Here is a 27,722-nt window from a genome sequence, read left to right as displayed (position 1 = left end):
CATGGGGCCCCCGGGCAATAGGGGATCATGGGGCCCCTGTGTCCTTGCCCAAACTCAAAAAAGCCTATGAAAAAGGTACCGGGGGCATCTCATGGGGCCCCCTACTGACCCCGGGCCCTCGGGCAGTGCCTGAGCTTCGAAATAGTCAGTCTGCCCCTGCACCATAGTGAGTTTTTTTTAGCATCACTTGCTGGGAATCAGTGCATGTGCACTGGCAATCAGAAATTTTCATGTGTGAATTACATGTTTACACTAAACAGGATTGATGTTATCGTCTAATAAAATTTGGGAAGTATATATTTGCTTCGAAAGGGCTGTATAAGATATTTTGATGTGTCTGCGCAGACACACAATACTGTTCAGTGCTGCTAATGATTTCACAACCCATTCATGCAGTCTGCATGTAAGGCTGGCCATACATTATACAATTTTCTGTTCAATTTCTGACCAATTTCCTTTAGATTTACCTTCAACTATGTAGTGCAAGGGCCTGCCTAATTGGATACAATTGAAATTGTTGTTTAGGTTTGACCTCATTTTATATGGTTTTTGGTAAATCTCAGGAAAAAATCTCAAGAAAATTGTATAATGCATGGCCAGCCTATCTCTTTATGAAACATGTCTAAAATTTACACACAAACAAGATATACCTGTGCTTAAATCCCAATAGCTTGTACATACACTATCTGGTACTAAAGGGGTGTAATCACATATTGACCCTAGAAATTCTGAAGGAACCCTCTGCACACTGGTATATACCCTTTCCAGCAGACTCTGCAATAAAAAATAGAGATTTCTGGTTCACATATATTGCAATACATGTTTACCCACTTGTCCTCCTGAGGATTTACCCCCCTTCCTGACCAGGCCATTTTTTGAGTTATGGGGCTGCGTTATTTTAACTGACAATTGCGCGGTCATGCAACGCTGCACCCAAATAAAATTTATGGCCTTTTTTTCCCACGATTGAGCTTTCGTTAGATGGTATTTGATTGCTTGTGCGTTTTTTATTATTTGCACTATAAAAAAAAGACCAACAATTTTGAGAATAAAAACAATATTTTGGACTTTTTGCTATTAACCAAGTCCAGTAACAAAATTTAAAAAATCTAATTTCATCATAAATTTAGGCCAAAATGTATTCTGCTACATGTCTTTGATAAAAAAATTCCCAATACATGTAAATTAATTGGTATACGTGAAAGTTATAGTGTTTACAAATGGCGGTATAGATACTGGGATTTTCTTTTCTACTAGCAATGGCGGCAATCAGCGACTTTTAGCGGGACTGCGGCAGACATTCTGAAACTGGGGGGAACTAACTTGGTGTCACTGACACCAATATAGTGATCAGAGCTAAAAAAAAAAATGAGACTGTACTAATGACACTGGGCAGGAAGGGGTTAACATGAGGGGTGATCAAAAGGTTAACTTGATGTAGGGAATGTTTTACTAGGGGGCGGAGGGTTCACTGTAAACACACTGATCAGGATGGCTGTGCTGTGCACAGCCATCCCGAGCAGTGTGCCCGAGCTGACAGGGAGGAAGACTGTTTGTAAACAAAACAGTCTTCTTCCCCGTCAGAGATCCTCGATAATCACCGGGCGCCAGCGGGTAATTACCGGCTGGGACCTGGTGATTGACAGCCACGGCCGCTAGTGGCGGCGTGGGTAGGGTGCGCGAGCGGCTCCTGCGCACCCTCTACCCGGAAATGCAAAATCACATATATATACGTGATTTGGCGCACCCGTGCCGCCCTGTAGCAGTATTTCTGGCCAACTGCATCAAAGTAATCCCTTTTGGCCAGCCAGTTTTACTTTGCTCTGCCAACACAAATGCTACTGTGAACACTTTGCCAATATGGGGCAAACAGACCTCTGATAAATGCATGTACAAGCTATTGGGATTTGATCACAGGTATATCTTGTTTGTTGCATTGTGGGTCAGACTGCATGCATTTAGACTTGCAAAACTTGCACTTGGATTTTTCAACTGCTTTGCAGGCAAGTGCAGCCCCTAAGATTCTCTATGGCCTGTTTGCTTTCAATGTGCTGGCTGCTTAACTCAGATGTCATAGGTTTTCTGCACCTTACTTTAGGTTTGTAATCATTCTCCTACATTTGTGTAAGTGGCAGAGACTATCACCGCAGAGAACTGTGTGGCCTGTCCTACCCTGTGTTTTCCCTTCCCATTTGATAGACAGCTGCATGTTTTAAAACAAGAAATAAGTGTCTAATAAAAGAGCAGGAGAGAGGGAAGATTTTGGTGCTGATAGAATTGCCTTATTACACACCTGATTCCTGGAGAATAGGGGACAAGGTTTGGGTTTGGTTTGGTACCAGGGGCGGACTGACCATTTGGAAACTCGGGCACTGCCCGAGGGCCTGGGGTCAGTAGGGGGCCCCATGAGATGCCCCCGGTACCTTTTTCATAGGCTTTTTTGAGTTTGTGCAAGGACACAGGGGCCCCATGATCCCCTATTGCCCGGGGGCCCCATGAGTTGTCAGTCCGCCCCTGTTTGGTACCATAGGAGAATGGGGAAATCCTGCGAATTTGAGAGTCACAGTTTCCCCTAATTTATATACAGATTCACCCTGGAAATTATTTTTGAAACCATGCACTGCATGGCATTTGAACTATGGTCAGCAAGCTTAAAAGGGCCAATAGGGTATTTTTAGATAAGCCCCCTCACTGTAAAGACAGGGGAGACAAGACAGCCATACTCTCAGTGCAGTGGATGCTGCTGAAGAGAAACTGTCAAACTGCATAGAGAAAGAAAAGAATGGGCTTTTGTTTCAGGTTGAGGTATTTGGGGGTTGTCATTCCTTTTGGGGGACATTGTTTATTATTTTATGTCGGTGGAGCCTTAAGTTTAGGTAATACCTAAAAAATGTGGGCTTTGGTCTCAGGGGTGATATTTGGGAATTTTGGGGGGATTTGTTTGATCTTTATTTTATGTTCATGGGGCTTTTTTAACTTTGGAATTATTAACCCCTTCATGCCGAGTGTCTGCAAATATGCAGCCTCTTGAGGCCGCATATTTGCGTAACTGGGCAGCACAGTGGCTAAGTGGTTAGCACTTCCGCCTGGCAGTACTAGGGTCGTTGGTTCGAATCCCAACCACGGCACCACCTGCCTGGAGTTTGCATGTTCTCTCTGTGTCTGTGTGGGTTTCCTCTGGGTACTCCGGTTTCCTCCCACACTCAAAAGACATGCTGGTAGGCTAATTGACTCCTGTCTAAATTGGCCCATACATATGAATGTGAGTTAAGGACCTTAGATTGTACACCCCTTGAGGGTTAGGGACTGATGTGAATGTACAATATATATGTAAAGCGCGCCGGAAATTGACAACGCTATATAAGTTCCTGAAATAAAAATAAAAACTTTTTAAACAAACGTGCTGAGACCACACGCCCTGCACGCTCCCAGCACATCTCATTGTCCCATGGAAAGGTCCCGATCTCTTCTTTTGCGATCTGGACCTTTCCGATCATGTAAATGCCATGACAGCCAATCACGGTGGTCACATGTCCCTAAACCCTGCCCCGCCTCCCGGCCTAAGAAACCCCTTAAAGGGCCGGGAGGCGCCGGTGTGAAGGGGTTAAAGCACAATATTTACTTAACCCCTTCACGCCTAAGGGTAAAACAAATCTTAATGTCTAAGCACAATTTTGCAACGTTGACATGTGTTAGTAAAACCATACATATCATCACAACTACTTTGTACATCCAGGTGAATTATACCTTGTTTTGTAAGGACAAATTGGGCTTTCATTTGGTGGTAAATGGTAATGGATATCTCTTGATTTTTTTTTTATTATCAAAGGAAAACTGGCCCAAAAAAGTAAAAGAAAAATATTATTTTTTTTATTTAGCTGTGTGATTCTTGTTACTGCCATAACCTACCTCTTGACATTTGCAGCAATACCATATATGTGTATGTTATTTGTTGTTTGTACCCGTAGTACAGCCCAGAAACAATAGTGCGCATTTTGTGTTTTGTTTACCTAAAACACACTGACACTGATACTAATACCAATTTTACTTTATTTTTTTTAATCTTGACCTTGACCGTTGACCCTAACACTTACCCTGGCACTGAACTAGATCAAGCCTTGACCTAGGTATTTTATCTTTTTTTTTTTATTTTACTTTTTCAATATTTATTTATTTAACTTTTTTTTTTTTTTTTCAACAAACATTTTTTCCCCCCTCTATGCCAGGAGTTAGAGAGATACAATGTATCTCTCTCCTCCATTCATAGAGAGAAAAAAAAAAAACAAGGGGGCCGGGCTGTACAGTGACTGATCACTGTGATAGCCAATCAGAATCTATCACAGCGATCATGTGACCCGGAATCGGGAGTCCCGGGCCCTGATCATTAGAATGGGACCCGGGGCTCTCAGTGACACCCCGGTCTTTGTGCTGGGAGCGTGGAGTGCAGCGCACTCCCAGTACAAAGACAGGTACGCAAATATGCGGCCCCATGGAAAAAAGCCCAGTTCTGTGAGGGGTGGTAGATAATGTATCCTTGGATGGATTGTTTTAAAAGAAAAAACGTACAAGAACAGTGTGTATCTAAACTACCCTATATTATTCTCATTCATACATATATTTCTATATATGTAAGTTAGGCATACACTAGTAAAGCATATTATCCCTGATAAAGAAAATCTTGCATGTATTGTTTTCAGTATTTTGGCTACTTCTGTATACAGTATTTTGGCTACTTCTCCATCATTAAAAATGCTCTGCTGCTTGACTTTTTTTTCAAACTTAAATGAATCAGATCGGGGGGCTGTTGCAGTATGTATAAGTCAAACTAATTTAGTTAATTTAGTTCTTAGAGTTTTACAGCTTTGCAACCAAGGACAGCAAGTCTGGCAGGGCAAGAGACCTGATTTTTCTTTGCTGTTACAATTACAGTTTTTGCCCCACCCCCAGCTTGTGACTTGACAGTGAAAGAAGAAGCAACACAAAGATGAAGTAAGTTCTAAGTCACTCAGCTCTCTCCTCCTATCAGCATGTTCCTTAACAACATATGAACATTGCAGTACAGCTGACTAGCAATCATACTGGCCCCATGGCTCACAGAAGGAAATGGCTTTACAGCCTATTACCTCATTAATAGCAACATGTGATTTACTCTGTACCTAGTTTTGTATCCAACCAATTAATGTGAAATGCTAGTACTGGTGGGAAAACATCTACAACTTTTACACTAAGGTCACCTATGGACAGAGTCCATTTAGCATACTGATCTTGAAAATGAGTGTGAAATTTTTTACGGTTGGACAGCTATGAAAAGGACCTTTAGAAAATCAACTTTAGCCTGGGTTCAAATATATGCCATGCGGTATATCACATGTGATTCATACAGGAACCACACCGCATTCCTGTGCAAATCACATGCGATTTCTGTGCAGTACAATTGGAGCCATACATTTTGTATAGCTCTAATCCCACCGGACCGGCACCAAAAATGTGCGGGACCCTTTTTTTGGTCCACATTGGAATTGGATCGCATGGGTATTCACACCTATGCGATCCGATTCTGCACATCGCACCACGTTTTGTGGACCGCTTTCGGGGTGTTGTTAACTTAACATACACACCCACAGTGGTTCGCATGAACGGGGTGCGATTCTGATGTGGTGTGGAATTCGCACAGAAAACGCTGCAAATTCCGCACCGCATCAGTGTGAACCAGGGCTAAAAGTTACTTTTTTCCCAAAGAACATTACAGATGAGCGCCGCTAAGCACTACTATATATATCTTAACAGAGAATAAACCCAGCAAAATAAAAATAAAAAACCCTTTTCTACTAAAAGCATAATTTGATTTATCACATCTCTTAAATGACCCAAACAGGCATCATTTTTTTTACTTCTTCATAAACTGACAGATCAGTAGCTAGTGCTCTAACCTGAGTAGAAACTCAAGGCTCCTAAAAAGGATCAAAACAGGACGTTGCGTAGGTTTTTTTAAGATTGGCTTTTAATTCAAAGGATACTGACACACACAGATATATACTGTATATTATAAATATATACTGTACATTTCATTTCAACATTTGTACTCCATTGAAATGAAAGAATTAACCTGTTTTCACAGGTTTAATATAAAAAATAATAAAATCCATCATAGTATCAAATAATCATATTGCACTAGCATAGTAGTCATACACATGTGAAATAATTTAAAATATTAAAAGAATTCCTTATGTAAGATATAAGCTTTTGTAGATGAACGGAATACAGATCACTGTCACCTAAAAACATCAGATTGGTGTTTCTTTATTTTAATTGCCAGCTCGGCAATCAATTTCAAGAGGTTAAAAAAAGCACGAACAATCTCACAGATTTAATGAAAGAGTGGCCCAAATCCTCATCACCCCAGCATGGTAATTGAGCAGATCTATTAACTTGTTACACTAGATTTGTTTAAAGAGACTATTACACAGTCATTTAATCAATTTGTTACACTGGAGGTCCTGACTTATGAGACACTTGCCTTATGATTCCTTAATGACTGAATTAATTTGTTTTAATAAAACCAACATTGTATACAAGTCCTTTTTTCCACAAATGTAATTTTCTTAGACAGAATAGGCTAATGCTTCATCTGATTAGGACTTTTCCATAGGTTTATCAAAGTCTGCCGTTTCTGTCATAGCAGCGTGTATGTGCCATTTTTCTTCTTTATGACATCATTAATTTAATATGGATCATTAGTTTCTTATACACACACATGTTCTGAAAAATGTAGCCAATGAATAATGTACCTAATGTGCTTAGGCTCAAATGCATCACATCATAAATGGAGATCCCTGCAAAATAATAATAATAAAAAACAATAATAAAACCCCGAGCCTCCTCAGCAGACTTGTTTTCCAGCCACAGCGCAGATTAAATTCTGCTCACTCAGGAGCACAAGCAGCCTCAGTATAATAAACACACATAGATTTATTTTATGGGGAATTAAGGTTATCTTGAGAGCATATGTAGGACAAGAAAATCGGTTTTGCTCTTGATGGAAGGTGACGTGTGTGGAATTGATGTAAATAAACACGAGGTCTCAAGGAAAAGGCACTTGATTGTATTGATTATGTAAAATAATTGGTGCCTTGCAAATGTTAATGTACTATGTTAATGTACTACAAATGGCTCCTGCATCATGATCTGACTTTCCAAAGGCCTCTCTGTTCCACTCATACAAGTTTCTGATAAATAAGAAGCACGGTGATTCTCTGCATCTCAGAACGTGACCAGACTTTCATCTACCATATGAACAAATAACTGATACAAATGATAATTGGATGAACTTAATGTAGGCATTTAAATGGTTAGCTAACATGAGCAGTCTGCAGAATGATTGCCATCAGTGAAATGATGATTTCAGGGACAAAATGGGCTTTGGGTAAATGTAAGCACGAATGTAAAAGCCAAATATCCACTAAATAGCTTCTAAATTACTTTGTGAAGGGAGGAACATTATCTGTTTAGAGCAGATGCTTTATGAATCATAGGTTAGAAATACCTTGACAAGTTGCTTTTAACTTTTTAGAAAGAAAGTTGCCATCTCATATTTTAATATTGTGTACAGTTATTTCAGAAGAGTAGCAAAGGGTTCTAGCAGTCCTGAAGACATACTGTAAAAATTCACAAAGGCCTTTTGTTCATACCCAGACTGCTATGATAAATATAAACTGATAGTCTTTTAGCATTTCAGCATAAACCCTTCAGTTATAAGGTTGTCCATAGAACTTAAACTAGAATTTTTCTTGTAAGTAATTCTCTTTTATCATAGTTTAGCATCGTAGCACTGATACTGATAGAAGGTAATGCAGTGCAACAGGGGGATATTATATATAAATGGTGGGTGAAGTCAGTTTCTGGATTCTTATAAATCTTTGATGGTGGGATCTTCCTGTTATAATTGTTGTCTTTTTTTTACCTTGGAAAATTAGGATGTTTCTTTGTCACAAATATTGTTCAATGGCTGGACAGTATGTAAGCAGCTTGGTTAGGCCACAACAGAAAAAGAAGGGACAAGGCAGCTTTTATCTTAAAATAAACATTAAAGTGTATTATTTGAGAGACAATAGCCACAAATATTGTACAGTGACTAAATAATATGTAAGCAGTTTGGTAATGTTGCGTTGGAAGAGAGGAAATAGAGATGAGTCAGGTTTTATTTTTAACTAAACATTAGAGTGTATTATTTGAGAGATAAAAGCAGCAAATATTGCTCTGTAGCTTGGCCTGGCCACTGTGGTTTAAAAAAAACTTTTAAACATAGCACTGAATCAGCTGTCATCAATAGCACATTGGTCATCAGAGGAGATCCTGCCCCCATGAAACAAGGAGACTCTTAAACACCTCCTTAAAGTTCAACATTAGGTACTACTCCTGGAATTGAGCATTAGATCAGCCATTTTACCCTTGTATGAGTGGTCTAATAGGGTATCCACTCAATAGTTTTCCCTATCTTTTTGAGCATAGGTATTTAAACAAAAAAGAATATATTCCCCACAAATTGCCTGCAACAGAGGTGCCTGCCCTTAGTGTTGCACAAGACAACACTGAACTTAACAATCTCACCCCGCCCACATACAAGTTCTGAGCTTTGGGAGGAGTGAAACATCCCCCTTAAACCCTGCCTAGTTTCCTCCACCTCCTCAACAAACACCAGCACTCCAACCCTCCTCCTCCTTGTATTCTTCCTCTTCCTCTTGCTGCCTCTCCCTAACATGGATGGGATCAGTAGGTAAAGTATCCTGCTAGACATGAGATAGCAGCAAATTCTTCTCCTTATACTGCTGCTATGTCTCCAGTGCCTGCTCTAACACTCCATTTATTTGGCGTTTAGGGATATATCATTTATCCTTGTGTTGCCTTTTCAAAAGGTGCCAAAATGTCCTGAATGATGATGGACTGATGGGGTCAAAAGAACCCCAGCTCTCCAGAGCCTGTCATAATTTCAAAGATACTTACTTATGACACGCTACTGCTGGTACAGCCTCTGTAGCATGTCCAATGTTGAATCCAATTGCCTAGTGGTGTCACAGATGAGGTGAGTTGTTAGGTAACGTATGCTGGTGCTGCATTTCTGCCAGGTGAACACTGGCTGGATATGACCCACTAAAGTGGCCACAAACCCTTTTGGATTGACAAAGGACCTCCTGGAAGCGAGTACTTCATGATGAATTGCTGCACCACCAGTTTGAGAACATGTGCCAGGCAAGGTACAGCATGACAGCAGGGCCGAGGGTTACCACTAGGTAAACTAGGTAGCCGCCTAGGGTGCAGCCACAGCCACTGGCTGGATCCAAGGGGGTGCTCGGGCTGGCTATACCACCTCCCCCGATTGTGCCTCCTCTTTCCATGGATGCTGTACCTGGCCACTCAATGCGTCCCCCATCACTGAGTGCCTTCTCCACTCACAGATGGGACAAGGGGAGAGCAGCCTTAGATTAGTGAGGCCTGCAAAGGAGAAATGACAGGAGAGAGCTGGGAGGTGTGAGCTGTGCTCTCCTCTCCTGTCAGTGGAATGATCCTCCATAAAGCAGATCACAAAGGATCACTCTTACATCGGCATGTTCAGTGTTTGATTCATTCCTTGGCTTCCTGCTGCAGAGAAATAAGCAGCCATTGGAGGAGATGGGGGGCAGAGTAATCAAACTGTGTACAGTCCAATCCAAGAGTGATCCTGTATCATCTGCTGTATGGATGATTGCTCCAATGATAGGAGTGAGAGCACAGCACAACCCACACCCCTTCCTGGTTTCCTGCCTGTAAGTTCGGGGTGGGGCTTACAGCGAACAATGAAAGGAGGGTTGGAGGGGTAACAATCATTTGTGCTGAGATGAGAGGTTTGTGCAAGAGGGGGGTGGGGGCTTTTTGTGGGGATGATGAAGGGTAATGAGGATGATGGGGGGTGGGGGTTTGTGTTAGCAGAAGTAACAGGGGAATATGTGCAAGGAGTAAGAAGGAGGTTTGGGGAGGGGGGTTGGTGGTGATTTGTGATAAGAGGAGGGGTAGATTTGGGTAAGGTGGTAGGATTTTATGCTGGGAAGAATAAGTTGGAAGGGATTTAGCTAGAGGGGGGATTTGGGGAATTTTATCTAGGTGGGGGGATTGAATGAAGAGGATTGGTGTTGGTGGGGGGGATTTGTGCTAGGAGAAGAGATAGGGGGAGGGGGGAATTTGTGTTAGGAGGGGGGATTGGGGGGAATTTGTACTAGGAGGGGGGATTGGGGGGATTTGTGCTAGGAGAGAGGAATGCAGGGGAATTGTGCTGCGAGGGGGGATTGGGGGGGATTTGTGCTAGGAGAGGGGGATGGGGGGGATTTGTTTTAGCGGGGGAATTGAGAGGGAAATTGTGCTAGGAGAGAGGGTTGGGAGGGGTTATGCTAGGGGGGGAAATTTTTGCTAGGAGGGGGGATTTGGGTGGGGATGAAAAATCTGTCCTGGAAAGGGTAATTATGAGGAGGTTTTGCTAGGACGAGGGATTTAGGGGGGTTTGTACTAGGAGTTGGGATTGGGGGGATTTATGCAAGGAGGGGGGATTTGGAGGAGAGGATTTGTGCTAGAGTGAAAATTTTGAGATGAAAGAGGATGTGTGCTCGGAGGAGTTTTCTTTTTTTTGGGGGGGCATGTAGCTAGTCTTGCCTAGGGCGCAAAATAGTTTAGCACCGGCCATGTAAATTTGAACCATATTGAAGTGTATGTTGGTCTAAAAAATCAATTCTGGTCATTTCCCATGCTAATAGGCAAGGAATTGTCACACAAAGGGTATGGGGAGTTGGGCACTGCCCTTGGGACATATACCAATACAAAAAAATGTATAATGTAGGAATGGGGTTCTCCTTTTTATGTGACTGTGAGGGCAACACTGGAAAAACATCAATTTTTCCAGTTACAGGCTTGAGAGATGCCGTTAAGCTGTATGCTGTGTTATGAAACAGTAAATTTTTCGGAAATTTTCAGTGACATCCCATAATTTTTATGTGTAATACATTTTTTCACTTTTATATTATTGCTTGGGAGGGATGAGCTTAAAGTTCGAGTCAAACTTTGGCTGTTCAGGTGTTCATCCAAATGTTGTACCTTTTAACTCATTTGGCAGGAGTCAGATGAGTAAAGTGACAGTATTTCCACCACTTCTATACCTGGCAACTTCCTTGCTGTCAATTGATGCTAAGGAAGTCATGGGTGTAGACACCAACCACATCCTTAGCAACCACTGGGTCACCTGGCCCTATTAATTTACTGGCTGGGAATCCCTGGCCATACAAACAAATGGGCAAGGTTAGCATAACATCGTTGACCAAACATGGGCATATGGTCATATTTGGGCAATGACATTGACCAACTATAATATGACTGTTGCCATATTTGATTAATTACATCACCCAGGCAACCCAGACCCCTTGTTTACTTTTAGTGGCAAGGCCCTGGGAGATGTCATTAACTGCTTGCTGCCCACCCACAGCACATCTACTGCGGGCGGGCAGCAGCTACAGGCTAGGTGACATACTTGTCGCCTAGCACATGCACAGCGGCGTGATCCCATGAACGCTGTGTCTAGCAGACACAGCAGATCACGGTGCAGGGTGCTCAGCCACTGTGAGCGGCCGAGGTATCATATGACTGCTATGAACAATCAGAGCAATCATGTGATATTATGTAAGCAAACTGTCAGGAATGGCTTTCATTCATGAATAGCTTGCTTACTGTTGTGATGCTGCGATTGGCCCACATGGTACCTGGCACCCTGTACCATATGATTAGCTGTAGCCAATCACAACATGATCTATAAAGAAGGACTAAGCGAGTGCTACAAAACAAAGCTGCTGAAACACCAAAAGGTAACCATAAAACCTAGGAGTAAATAAAATTGAAATGGGTGCAGTGCTAATAACAAATAAATGTATACAAAGTATTCGTATACATTTATTTGTTATTAGCGCCGCACCCTTTTAAATTTTAATCACAACATGACAACACTAAGCAAACTGACAGCTAAAACTATTGCTTATAACACTGATCAACACAGTTATAAGTAATAACAGTGTAAAAAAAAAAAATCCACCCCCCCCAAAATGGTACAGTGTCACTATGGTGACACTGAACTACTCTGATGACAGTATTTTAAAAAATAGTAAAACAGAAAACGATGTTTAAAAACTGAATGAGAATTATTAATTTTTTTTTACATTCTGTCACCAGTCAGTATCCCTGATCACCGCCACAGTCATATGATGATGCTGTACTGCACTGGTGACAGTATGTAAAAAATAATTGTGAAAAAACAGCAAATTTTATTGAATTTCTGCATTTTCCAAAAAATTGTGACAAAAATTACAGCTTCAAAAACACACCACCATGCTTCTTACTAAATACCTTGGATGTTCTACTTTCCAAAAAAGGGTCATTTTGGGGAATGATTGTACTGTCCTGGCATTTTAGTCCTCTAGAAATTATATATGCTGTATCTATCTATCTATCTATCTATCTATCTATCTATCTATCTATCTATCTATCTATCTATCTATCTGTCTATATATATATATATATATATATATATACTGTATATACACATACCATACCATAAAGAGAATATATATATATATATATATATATATATATATATACAGTATATACCATAGTTTGTAGCCAAAAATGCCCTGGTCATGAAGAGGATAAAACCTTCTAGATGTTAGGTGGTTAAACACCAGCCAGCAATGGGATCGAGCATTTTGGCAGCAATATATATATATGTATATATATATATATATATATATATATATATATATATATATACACCCAGTGCCCAGCATAGATGAGTACACCCCTTTTGAAAAGTATGATTTTAATCAATATCTCAATGAACACAAGAGCAATTTTCCATTCTTAAGAACAACCTCTTTTAGAGCCTAGATGCTGGATGGAGAGTGATGCTCAACTTGTCTCTTCAGAATTCGCCATAGGTGTTCGATTGGGTTCAGATCAGGAGACATACTTGGCCACTGAAACACTTTCACCCTGTACTTCTTCAGAAATGCAACAGTGGCCTTAGATATGTGTTTTGGACCATTCTCCTGTTAGAAAAGTGCACGACAAACAAAGGCACAGAGTCATGGTAGCATCTTCTCTTTCATTATAGAGCATTACATCTATGAATTCATGATACCATCAATGAAATGCAGCTTCCCAACACCAGCAGCACTTATGCAGCCCCACAGAAGGACACTGCCACCACCAGGTTTCCCTGTAGGCACCATGCATTTTTCTTTGTACTCTTCACCTTTGTGGCACCACATAGTTTTGAAGCCATCAGTTCCAAAAACATTTATCTTGGTCTCATCACTACAGAATACAGAGTCCCAGTAGTCTTTTTCAGTATGGGCCCTGGCAAATTGGCTTTTTGTGCATGAGCTTTAGGAGAGGCTTCCTTTGTGGACGACACCCATGCATGCTATTCCTCTGCAGTGTATGCCGTATTGTGTCACGAGATACAATCACCCCAGTTTGGCTTTCTACTTCTTTAGCTAACTGCAGTGAACTTGTATGGTGATTTCTTTCAACCCTTCTCATCAGAAGATGCTCTTGTCAAGATGTTTACTTCCGTGGACGGGCTGGGCGTCTCTGTGAGATGGTTGGAGTTCCATCTTTGTTACATTCTTGTATCACTTTTCCTACAGTATTCTGACTGATAAGTAAAGCTTTGCTGATATTCTTGTAACCTTCACCTTTATTGTGTAAAGAAATTATTTTCTTTCTCAGGCCTTGTGACATTTCTGTTCCATGTAGTGCCATTGCTGACAGCATGAAATGGGAAGGAGTTTTCTTTGTTAAGTAACACCCTTTTATAATCAACTGTCTGCTGGACACCTGTTTAATGAATAATTAGACTCACCTGTAGTTGAATTATTTTTAATTAGGATTTTTTGTCTAAAATTTAGCTTTGCTCCCAAGAATTTCATTGGGGTGTATTTATTTTTGCAACACGATCTTGAATGAATTTGTTAGGAAAAATACTTTTTGTATGTGCAAACTAACAAATCTTGTTTGCAATCAATGGCCTTCATTTGTGGGAATATTTTGTAGTATAGTGTCCCTTAGAGAATGCTGATTCTGAAAGGAAAGTAAAGGTTTTCTGACAAATCTGCTAGGGTGTACTCATGTATACTGAGCACTGTATATATATATATATATATATATATATATATATATATATAATTTTTTTTTAAAGAAACTCAGCATGGAGCTATGCTAAGAAAGACCAAGCCTAGGCTGTAACTTTGTCATTAAACTCCAAATCCCTCCCCTCCATCTCCAGCAGCATCCCTGAATAGGCAGGTGTTTTTTCTACAGCTGTTTAAGTGGAAGAAAAGATGTCCCCTATTCATCTCCTTGCCCAGGACCTTAACAACAGCTTAGCAAAATGTCTGACTATACAGCTGCTTTCATTCCAGCTTTTAAAGTCGGTCTCTGTCCATGAGCCACCATTTTTTCTCAGAAGACCATGTTTAGGTAATGCTAATGTCTCTGTGGGGTTTATTTACTAAACCTGGTTGACTCAGAATCTTGTCCACTTCTGCATAAAAACCAATCAGCTTCCAGGTTTTATTGCTGAAGCTTAACTGAACATGCTGAGGTTAGAAGCTGATTGGCTACCATGCACAGGTGCCCAAGATTCTGAGTCAACCAGGTTTAGTAAATAAACCCCAACATGTCTGTGCTATGATATCAGCAGCAGGGTCCACATAACCATAGACACATTGTCCTGCAAGCATGGGTAATTATGGTACTTCTACTCATGGCACACTAGGCACATGTAACTTTGACTGGGAAGGGTGCAGGGTGGAGTACAACACTGAAGCTGATGGTAGTGCTCCATATCCTGCACCTTGGTGATGGTGACAGCACAGTCGAATATCCACCAGGCATGGACTTCTAAGAATTACCAGTCTCCCCCCCCCCCAAGCACCCCAGAGTCTACAAAACAGCTCAAGTTAAATGTTGCCACACTGTTTTGAGGCTGGTATGCTGGAGGACAGGAGTCACGCTGGGCCAGAGACTCTAGAAAATCTTCAGAGACAGGCAGGCCTAGAGACATGGCCAGTTTGTTCCAGGTCATATTGTGTGTGACAACAACTGCTGGCTAGGACATGTTGTTGCAGAAGTTTCTTGTCAGGTACCGTGGCTTACAGAATGTCCTGAAGCAGGCCAGACAATTGTGTGTAATTTTAGGAGGTAATGCCTGAAAATGCAGCTGTCTTCCAAGCTTTTGGATCCACTGGACTGTAGGCATAGGTAAAGGAGAACACCTAAGAGGAAAAGGTTGGCTGCCCTTTGTGCGTGGCATGTCACCACACACTTTTGCACTATCCAAATCAACCTATCCAAATGCATTATCCAAACCAAACCCTATTTGTCTCACTGTTTGCCATAGCATGGCAATATTCCACCACAATGGAGGAATAGCTGTATGGTGAAAACCAAAGGGTTGTCTTTAGTTTGTCATGTGTTCTGACACAGGCATAGCTTCCTTTTGTGAGCTGTACTTTTTTAATGTTTATCTTATTTTTTTTTTTAATTTAAGCCCACCCTATTCCAAGTAAAGCAAATACAGACAGAACAGCAATGCAACCTGAGAGCTACCTTTAAAAACAAGGAAAGCCCTAAATACCACAATGTCACTCCCTATTAAAAAATTAAAAAAATGCAAGATAAAGCTGCCAGCTCAGACTCTTGCCTCGCAGTGGTGATGGCTACCAGTAACTCCACTTTGTAGGTTATTGAGTTGAAGTAGAGATAAGAGTGCCTGTGATATTAAAAACTCTCTGAAGTGAAGACATAACCAGATTAGGGCCTCTTGTTCAAGGAGTAAGATGCTCACAGTCTCTGATACAAAGATATAAAGAGCAGAAGCCACAAAAAGCTTTCATAGTGCTGAAAGCCAAATGCAAGTTGCGACCCACCCATTTTTCCTCTTGTCAACATTTTTGGTTATGTTATTTATTTGGAACAATATTCCAAGCTTCATTTTAATAAAATAGTGAAAAAAAACCCCAATATAAAATAGCATATATGTATAATTGCTACGCAAGCAATATTGTCATTTATATTAAAAATTACCTTTCCTTTTCAGTCTGCAGCTGCTGTAATTTTCTGTAAATTCAGTGCAGTATGGCAACCTACAGGCCTTCTGTACACAGTTGGTGTACCGAGCTACCCCAGATATGTAATTTCCTACTTGTGCGATTGGCTTACTGATGTTCCCAGAAGTCTGCACCAAGATACAAGTCAAATTTTAGGCATCCTGTGCAATATTATATTTTTGGTAAGATACAGTACTCCCTAAGGATTATTTACTTCCAAAGTGATGCAGACACTGCAACTTTCCTCATTAGAACTCTGCAAGTACATCAGCTGATTACTACATGTAGATTGAATGCAGACACTCTCATTCAGGAACTAGACCTCAAAGGACATAGTTGAACATTGCTTTTTCATAAGAACAGAAACAAAGTGCTACAAGTGTAATAAAGTCATGTAATGTACTGTACTAGCTCATCCAGTGGGGTTTGTTTCTTTCTCAACAAAAGTGGAGTTACTTTTTAAGCATATTTACTAGGCTGTATTTTAAATAATTAAAAAAAAATTGAATGTATTTATTTGCTGAAAAAAGCACCCAAAATATTCTATTATGTGCGCACTCTTTAAACACTTTCACTAGGCGCAATTGTCCAATATAATCCAAACTAGTCAGAGTTTAATAAAAAACAAATTGTTTGATAATATATTTATTTGTATTTTTTATATATTTGTAGTTAGTCTTTCTGTCTAAAGGGTGTCACCCTCTTCCTGCCCAGGCCAATTTTCACACTTTGAATGCCAATTAGTCATGCAATACTGTACCCAAATGAAATTGTTCTCATTTTTTGAGACAGATAGAGCTTTCTTTTAATGGTATTTATTCATCACTGAGCTTTTAATGTTTGCTATATAAATGAAAAAATATAAAAGATTAAAAAAAAAACACATTTTTGTTATACAATTTTGCAAATACATTTTCTTTCTTCGGAAATTTAGGTCAAAATATGTTCTGCTAAATTTCTTTGGTAAAAATAACTAAAATCAGTGTATATTATTTAGTCTGTGTAAATGTTATAGAGTTTATCAACTATAGTATACAGTATATATTTGTAAATGTATCAATCCTCATGTACTGATGACCTGTGATTCGCCCTGTCTGCACCATGTGATCACTGTGAACAATCATGGAAATTACAATAGAACACAATGAATGGCCTTGAATGAAAGACATTGTGCACATTTGACAGGTAATTGCTGTGATTGGTCACTGCAATCACATGGTACCAGGATTGGTGCAACAATCTGTCTTTCTTTGTGACTGGTGGGCACAGCGGGTGATAGATCATGCCAATGCACGGCTCCTAGGGCACACAGCAGGTGCGTGCCTGGAAGACATCAAATTACATCCACCCAGAATAATGGAGCTCCCACCCAATCATTTTATTATAACAGGCTAGGCAGGAGGTGGTAAACACTTTGACTAGACTAGAAAACCAACATTAGAGTGTAATTTATTTGCTGAAAAAGAGACCCTATATTTTTGTAATGTCTAATTACCTAGTGTTGATCCACATGTTCTAGGCCTTATTTTGCAATGGCACCAGCCAGGATTTATTCTTGAGATCAGCATTAAAGTGTAATTGTTTCACAGAAAAAAATCAAAATGTTGTAATGCCTAGGTACATAGTAGTTAATCACCTGTGTTACTAACCATTTTGAAAAGGACTCATCCTAGCCATTTTATAATCAACATCAGAACATAATTTATTTGTCAAAAAAGCCCTAAAAATGATGTAGTACTTATCTTTACAAAATTCAGTCAATTGAGTAATAGGCTCCATTTGAACAGGACTAACACCAGTGATTTTAAAATAAAGAAGTTAACAACAAAGTGTAATTTATTTACTGAAAAAGCCCCCAAAATAGTTTAGTGCCTACTTGCACATTTAATCACTTGTACTAGGCCATATTTTAAACAGGATCCACAGCAGTCACTTTAAAATCATTAAATCGATGTTAGAGTGCAAATGATAGAAGTAGCTGTAATAAATAACTTATTTTGCTGAAAAAGCCTCCAATTTAACTATTGTAGTGCCTATGTGCACAATGTGTTTACAGTTTAACTTTATGTTTTAAGTTTAAGTTAAGTTTGCAAGTGTGTACAGAGAGAGGCATGTGAACTGTCTGCTGATATTTCAAATCCTGTACACCATGTTTAAAGCGGAGTTCCACTCACCTGTCAAAAAATAAAAGTCAGCAGCTACAAAAACTGTAGCTGCTGACGTTCAAAAAACAGCCACTTACCTGTCACTTCATGAATGGTCCTGCAGTCTTCTGGGACCTGTCACGTGTCCCAAAAGACTACAGGAAAGGAGGGAGGACACCTTCCGTTTCCAATAGCCTAGGCGATCGGACCGGAAATGGGAGCGGGTACCTGTCAAATTCGGGTACCAGCTCCCCCCGCCCCCCAAAGGTGCCAATTCTCAATGGGGAGGGGGGGCACAGGCCTTAAAGCGGAACTACCCCTTTGGGTGGAGCTCCGGTTTAATATGGCAGGGATTTGAATCAGTTTTCTCTACTGAAAACTGCAGTGATCTCTATTCTGATAAAAAAAAGCTAGCCCTAAAGTAGTTTTGTGCACCATTATAATTCCCCTTCACTAGACCACTTTGTCAACAGGACCACCACCATTCAGCTGTTTATAAAAATATCAATATTACAGGGTGCTTGTTTCACTGGAAAAAACAAAAATGTTCTAGTGAGTATGTACACAGTCTGACCGCCATATAGCAGAATTACTGCTACAAGGCAGCATGGGTGTGCAAAATCACATATATATACATGATTTTGAAGTTCCAGGTAGGGGGCACGTGCACCTTACCCGCGTCGCTATTCGCGGCCTCGGCTGTCTATCACCGGGTCCCGGACGATGATTACTTGCCGGCACCCGGTGATCGCCAAGTATTACCAACGAGAGAAGTACCTGTGTATAAACAACACAGATTTCTTCCCTGTCAGCTCTTGCACACTGCTTTGTATGGCTCTGTATAGCAGGACCCTTTTCAGGTCCGCACGAGAATCGGATAGCATGGGTATTCACACCGATGCTATCCGATTCTGCACATCGCACCCCATTTTGTGGACTGATTTTGGGGTGTTGTTAACTTAGATCTGCACCTGGTCAGAGCAGTTGGAGATCTGCTGCTCATATTTGTACTACATTGTAGTGCATACATTATTTTGTGGGTTGCAGAAACATTCCTGTGACAAATTTCAAATTGCAATTTTCTAGTTTATGGCAGACATGCTGCACATTCTTTTCAGCATAGATGCATTGTGGTGTATTTTTGGTGCATGTTATATACTGGTGGTCATTGTTGACCACCAGTATATAACATATGCATTACATATGCACCAAAAATATGTTGTAAAAACAATAATTTATATTGAATCACAATAGTGTCTGTGACTCACTGTAAACATGGATGTTTTCAACAATGACCACCAGTATATAACTGTTCCTAGAATCCCTGTAAAATCTCTCCATAATCTGCCATAGCATTGTATAACACACTGTTAGTGCATCTGTGATTTAAAGTATATGGCCTGGAACTGAGCTAAGCTAAGAGGAGGGCCAACATGACTGGGGCATGCAGAAAAGGTGGAGTTAAATAGGGGGTTGGGGGTTATTCGTGAAAAGAGAATGTTTCTTGCCTGATTGGAGAGTTGGGGGACTGAGGGTGGGCCCTTAGTGTAAGGAGAGGAGGTAGAGCTTTTTCCAGAATTGAGGAGGTGTCTTCTTGTGTTTTCTGACCCAAACCCATCAAGCATGAGTGATCTGGAGAGCATGCTTTCCCAGCTTTGTGCTCCGGCTTTGGCCCAGCTAAAGGCCCTGGGCAGATTCCAGAAAGACTCTGTGACATACTGCAGGAGCCCAGGAAGATATCCTCTGGGCCCCTCCTGCTGACCCACATGCTAAAAGGTTTAGTCCTGAGGCGACCCCTAGGGTTTTCCATTGCTCTGGGAGCACCACCAGGGATCCTTCGGCCCCACCAGTGAAGCATCTACCTGCTTCAACTGGTGATAGGGTCTGGAGTAATCCCCATCAGTAATCTGGTGTAATCCCAAGTGGGAGAATTTCATAAGCCACCCGCTCCTCAGCTCGCCTGTCATCATCAGCCCTATCATTAGCATAAGCACTTAGCGTTCTTTTCAGACTCCAACTTTCTTAACTACGTTACACCTTCTTCAACACACAGTGTTGGTTTTGAGGAGTCAGAAGATGGGGGTAGTGAGAAGGACAAGACATGGTGTGGCAACAACAGCTCCAGCAGTGCCCCCACCATCCTGACGTCTTTTCAGTTGCCAGAAGATTAACCCTGTTTACTGTATGATGTAGTGTTCCTGCACATGCTTACTGGGTCATGTGCCGGTAGTCATGTGTTCCCTTGCCACTGAGAGCATGGTCCAGGAACACAGACACATTAAATTTCACATGTTGGTGGAGGGCAGGGATGGCTTTCTGGGCATCTGGGCAGCTGGATCCCTGTCTCTATGGTGTAGTACATGCCATAAACTTGTGGAAGAGGACTGAATCCATGAGCTAGAATAGGAAGAACTGCAAATACAGTAATTTTGTAAAGCTGGCATTAAAACTCTGTGCACGGGCAATTTGTGGAAGTTTTTTCTTCCACTTTAGGAGTTCTGGAAGAAACACTTGACTTGGGAATGATACCACTGGAGTTGACAGGGTAGGTGTAGGAAAATTCTACAGAGTATCAAGCCTTCTTTTGACCCTCCTCAGCTTAGCTTCATGATCCTCTTTCCTGTTTAATGTGGCATATCCTAAACCTCTGAAACCCCTTGTGAGACTTCTCTCCCTGTCACTAGAGGCCACTGATTTTGAAGTTGATGCAGCAGGAGAGTCTTGTTTAGGGTGACATATGTGAAATAAAGAATGAGAAGTGCAGGACTTCTGCTGCCCACTTGTCTCATTTAGGAGCTGCTCCACTGATTTTGTGGTGCAGAGTCACATGTATTCTCATTCATGTGGTATCGAGATAGCTAATATTTTTACCACAACTGATATGCTGCAGACCATAATGGTGCTATTAGCATTGTATGATGCAATGTTTAATAACATTAGAACTGGGCATCTTGCCTAAAGACTTAAACAGTCATATTCTAGTCATGAAATGGTTAAAAATGGTTGAAAACAGCCTTATGCAGGTGATGATCTGCCTTTGCATGTATACCATTCCGCTTCAAGGGGCTGACCAAGATCAATATAAATACTCTAGCAGTACAGAATTAAATGCATTCTTACATCATGTTTCTCAAATAGTCTCTGCAAATAAATATTCTTTTCTGAATATTTTTATATAACAATATATTGGTATCCATATACTGTATGACCTGTATGTATTACTGTACATATACTCTAAATGTAATTGAAAATTGATGGGATATGCAAATAGAGGTGTACAGTACTCTAAATATAACAAACAGACCTGCAAAAGCAAGTATGAATCTTATTTATAAATACAATTTAATACAATTGATATTTACAGTAATTGTACTTTATTTAGACAGGAAAAAAACAAGTAAACAAGTATTTTATCAAAAAATTGCAATTGTGTGCTACACACAATACTTTAGGAAAGTAGTAGTAGGAAGAAGTTATTAATATTCACTCAACAAATTGTGTAAATATCCACTTTAATTACCCAATTGTGTGAAAAGTAGTTCCTGTTTACTTTAACCTCTTCCCACCCGGTCACTGTACATAAACAGCAGGGTGGGAGAAGCGCTGTTCTGACAGGATGTACCCATACATCCTGTCAGATTCTGGGCTCGCATGCATCCTCATGGCCATGCAGCAGTACAATCCTGTGATGTCCGTGTCCCTCGGACACAGCACCTCACAGATCGGGACATGGACACTGTGACTGTCCCTCCTGATCATGTGATGTCTGTGTCCAATTACAGCCATCACACAATGTAAATAGAGGCACGTGCCCAGGGGCGAACTGACAACTCATGGGGCCCCCGGGCAATAGGGGATCATGGGGCCCCTGTGTCCTTGCTCAAACTCAAAAAAGCCTATGAAAAAGGTACCAGGGGCATCTCATAGGGCCCCCTACTGAACCCGGGCCCTCGGGAAGTGCCCGAGTTTCCAAATGGTCAGTCTGCCCCTGCATGTGCCTCATTATTAGCTCTCTTCACTGACAGTTCAGTGAGAGCACAGTGAAAAGGGGGAGAGGGGGATTACTGCAGTCTGTCAGTGGTCTGCATATAGTTGCAGATTTTAATGTGCAGCTACACACAGATCACACAGATTGCAACAAGCACTATCTGTCCCTGTCCAAGTGCGCATCAACGTCTATACCAGTGTCCCATCAACATCTGTCAGTGTACCAGTGCACAATAACATATGTCACAGTGTACCAGTGTCCTATCAACATTTGTCACAGTGTACCAGTGCACAAAAACATCTATCACAGTGTACTGGTGTCCCATCAACATCTGTCAGTGTACCAGTGCACAAAAACATCTGACCCAGTGTAAAAAGTGTCCCATCAACATCTGTCACAGTGTACCAGTGCACAAAAACATCTATCACAGTGTACTGGTGTCTTATCAACATCTATCACAGTGTACCTATGCACAAAAACATCCTTCACATTTCCCAAAAGTTTGGTGCAAAACAATGACATATTTAAATGTCTCATTATGCCTCATAGAAAATATGTTGGGTTGTTTGCTTTCTAAAATGTGGTCATTTTGTTGCTGTTTCCACTGTCTGGGTTCTTCAGGGCCTCCAAAAATGTGCCAGGTAGTCAGGAAATTGCATGTGTAATTATGCCCCTATAATGCATGAAAATGCTCCTTAGATTTTGGGCATCACTGTGGCTAGGCTTTGAAAAAGTCTCGCACATGAGGTATCGCCATACTCAAAAGGAGTAGCAGAATATAGTTTGGGGTGTATTTCTTAGTATGTCCATGCTGTGTGTTAAAAATATCTTATAAATTGACAGCTTTGTGTCAAAAAACATGTTTTCATTTTCTCTCCACATTTTCCAAAAACTTCAAAAGACTAATTTTGCCTCATAGAAGATATATTGGGGTGTTTGCTTTCAATAATGTGGTCATTTTGTGGGTGTTTCCACTGTACTGGTGCTCCAGCGCATTTAAAAAATGTGATAGGTAGTCAGGAAATTAGATGCGTAATTTATGCTCCCTGAAAGCCCAAAGATGTTTCTTGGATTTTGGGCATTTCATGTGACTAAGCTGTTAAACTGTGAAAAAAATCTCCCTCATGTGGTATAGCCTTACTTGGGAGAAGCAACAGAATGTGTTTTGTGGTGTCTATGTAGTGTGTAAGACATAACTTGTTAAAATGACAGTTTTGTTGAACAAAAAAAACTTTATTTAATTTTATTATTTTGCAAAGAATTGTTGGAAAAAATGACAACTTCCAAAAATTCACCATGTCTCTTAAGTCCCTTGGAATGTCTACTTTCCAAAAAGGTGTAATTTGGGGGTATTTGTACTGTCCATGTTAGGGCCTCAGGAAAAGAGATAGGCCATCAGTACATGAAGATTGAGCAATTTTCATATATGTACTATAGCTTGTAGACTCTATAACTTTCCCACAGAATAAATAATATACACATATTTGGGTTATTTTTACCAAACAAATGTATCAGATTAAATTTTGTCCTAAATTTTTGAAGAACAATTATTTACTTGTAAAAGAAAAATTTTTGGTCTTTTTTCATTTATATAGTAAAAAGTAAAACACCCAGTGATAACTAAATTCCACCAAAAGAAAGCTATATTTGTCTCAAAAAATTTTAAAAATTTAATTTGAGTACAGTGTTGCATGACTGAGTAATTGTCATTCAAAGTGTGAGAGCACAGAAAGCTGAAAATTGGCCCGTGAAAGTGTCCAATATTGAGCTGGTTTAATACCCACTCATGAAAGATTACATTAGTAAATAGGAATTTGCTTATCACATTATTGGATAACTAAAGTGAATATTCACATGATTTATTGTTTGAAGATTCTTGTTTGAAGATGCTTAACTCCCTTAGTAAATCAACATCTAAATGTCATTCAGTTTAGGTTCATATCTAGCTTAAAAATAAACAGTGCACCTGAACATTTCGGACTTCAACCTATCCCTAATGTTATATTTCTTCAATTTGTTTATTAAAAAAATTAAGAGTATATATGCCCACTTGATCTCCTTATCAAACACTACGCCACCAGCCTATGCTACGCGTTGGACTGAAGTCCACGATGTCCAGCTAGAACCTGAGGATTGGTCAGATATTTGGCACTCTACTAAAACATCTGCTACTAATATACTGGCCTTGGAAACAAATTATAAAGTCTTAACTAGATGGTATCTAGTCCCGGCCAGCATTGCAAGGATACTTCCCACTTACTCCCTAAACTGTTTTATGGGCTGTGTGGAAGTGGACATGCATATGCACATGTGGGGAACCTGTCCTGTAGCTTCCGCTTACTGCTCTGAAGTCTTGGGTATGCTTTAGCACTGTTAAATAAACCTAGTCAAGACGTCCGCACAATTTAAACCATTACTATATGTGACTTCTGCTTCCAAGCAGACCATAGCCAAAGCTTGGACAATCTTACAATATTCATTCTATAGACTATATAGAATAATTTTGATACATAGTAAAACACTCACAATTCATGAAACAGTAAAATTGATGCTACACTACTTTATCGTATACCTAAACACCTTAAAATCTTGCAGCCATGAGTAGACCATTATTTGCCCCCCAATTTTGACCAATCATTGCTGGGACCATGATCACCAATTGCAGCACAGTTAGGCCTGTTTCTGGTTGTTACATAGTTACATAGTTAGTCTGGCTGAAAAAATACAAAAGTCCATCCAGTTTAACCAATAAAAAAATAAAAAAAGTTATAATCCTATACCCACATTTGATACAGAGGAAGGCAAAAAAACCCCAGAAAAGCATGATCTAATTTGCTCCTGCAGGGAAAAAAATTCCTTCCTGATCCCCCGAGAGGCAATCGGATATTCCCTGGATCAACTTTACCTATAAATGTTAGTATCCAGTTATATTATGTGTATCTAGGAAAGAATCCAGGCCTTTTTTAAAGCAATCCACTGAGCTGGACAGAACCAACTCTTCAGGGAGTCTATTCCACATTTTCACAGCTCTCACTGTGAAGAAACCTTTCCGTGTTTGGAGATTAAATTTCTTTTCCTCCAGATGTAAAGAGTGTCCCCTTGTCCTCTGTGATGACCTCAGGGTGAATACCTCTACACCGAGTTCACTATATGAACCACTGATGTAATTATTAATCTCCTCTTCTCAAGAGAGAATAAATTCAGTTCCTCTAATCTTTCCTCATAGCTGTAAGAACGTTATTCCACTGCACAGCTTGGTGTCATCTGCAAAGACTGAAATGGGATTTTTAATCCCAGACCCTATATCGTTTATAAATATATTAAAAAGCAAGGGTCCCAACACTGAACCTTGGGGTACACCACTTACAACCCTAGACCATTCAGAGTATGAATCATTAATCACTACACTTTGAATATGATCTTTTAGCCAGTTTTCTATACATTTACATACGGATTTTTCCAAGCCTGTAGACTTTACCTTACACATTAGCTGTGTGTGAGGAACTGTGTCGAATGCTTTTGCAAAATCCAAGTATATCTCGTCCACCGCCACCCCTCTGTCCAAGATTTTGCTCACCCCCTCATAAAAAGAAATCAGATTTTTTAGACAACTTGGGGTTTATTTACTAAAGCTGGAGAGTGCAAAATCAGGCTCACTTCTGCACAGAAACCAATCAGCTTCTAACCTCAGCTTGTTCAGTTAAGCTTTGGCAATAAAACCTGAAAGCTGATTGGTTTCTATGCAGAAGTAAGCCTGATTTTGCACTCTCCAGCTTTAGTAAATAAACCCCCTTCTTTCTTTCATGAATCCATGCTGCCTGTTGCTTAAAATATTTTTTTCCAGCAAGAACTCATCTATGTGGTCTTTTATTAAACTCTCCAGTATCTTCCCAACTATAGAAGTTAAACTCGCAGGTCTATAATTACTTGGTAAAGATTTTAACCCCTTTTTAAATATAGGCACCACATTGGCCTTACGCCAATCCTAGTGGTACTATGCCAAAAATTAAAGAGTCCCTAAAAATTAGAAACAATGACTTTGAAATGACAGAGCTCAATTCTTTTCACAACTGAGCAAAAACGTGAGGACACATAATGTGTTGTCAATTTGAAGTATGATGCACTGTAATTCAAGTAAAAATCAATGGCCAAAACAGTTGACAAAAAAATTGAACAATTTCTACGCCTTTAATTGAAGCTGTGTGAAAATTAGGTTTTGGGTGTTTATAGTGACAAAACACCATAACCCATTCTTGCTGAGGGGAGGATTGTCACTGTCAGAAAGTTGTATATTTTGTGTTACTGTTACACAGCTGCAGAAAAATTGGGTTGTGGATGTTTGTGTTGCCCAAACACAACCCGACAGAAAAATTCCTACAGAGCACAGCATGGACCTTTTTGAACAAAAGTCACAGCATTTTCAACTGTGATACAGCTGCAAAAATGTGGGGTTCCACAATAAATTGCCTTTGTAAAGAACAGTGGACATGGCCCAAGTTTTTGACGATAATGGTATCAGGCCTACAACAGTGGCAGATGTTGACAGCGGCATGTATGTGGATGTGGTAGTGACAGCATGTGACAACTCATTTGTAGCCTGTAGCAGTGAAAAAGGAGGCTTTGGATGCACCAACAAAATTTTTAGAGGGTGACAGGATCCCCAAACATGTATTCAGTAGCATCTGCAGCAAAGGTTTAGGAGCTGCTGCTGATCAAGGACTGGTTAATTTTCACACTTGTCAGCTGGTCATCAGTGTCCATGGACTGATGCACTCTAGTCTTTTTCTTGTTCAAACTTTTCATTAATTTTTCCAAAGTCTGTAACAAACGTAGGACATTGAAATGCATTCACAAAGGACAAGATCAGTTAGCCAGGAGGCCAAATGAAGTGTCATACGAATACAGACAACAAGGAACCATAGCTGAACATAGAAGGATATTGCAATGCAAAGAGAGGCAGTACATAGTTATAGCCAAACATAGGAGTACTACTCCCATGAACAACGTGCGGATTCCATGGTAAGTGAGAAAATAAAAAGGGGGAAAAAAGGGCGGCAGCGGGTAGAAAAGGAAAGGGAAAGAGAATAAGGGTCAGTAGGAAGAAAGGAGAGGGAAAAAGGACTGAAGAGGAGCTAGATATGGGGAAGATGCAGTAAAGCAGAGTCCAGGGAGAGGAGAGTCCCTTGGTGTGCCTCCCGGAGGAGAGGGGGGAATCTCGGGACCAGACCAAGGTATGGATTGGCACATGAGGCTACTGAAGAACGGGACAGGTGCATGTTAGAGAAGGAGCAATGATTCGTCAAAAATTGGAGGGAGGAAATGTTCCACCCAGGGGGCCCAGATCGACTTGGGAACAGAGTCCATAATAGTCGCTTCTACTTTAGCGTGAATCATTGCTTGCATTGCCTTATTCCT

The sequence above is a fragment of the Staurois parvus genome, unplaced genomic scaffold (genome assembly GCF_062004578.1).
Source record: "Staurois parvus isolate SC_StPar_1 unplaced genomic scaffold, SC_StPar_1.0 ptg000091l, whole genome shotgun sequence".
NCBI lineage: Eukaryota > Metazoa > Chordata > Amphibia > Anura > Ranidae > Staurois > Staurois parvus.
The sequence above is the reverse complement of the archived record's forward strand: the minus strand, read 5'-3'. Positions refer to the sequence as shown.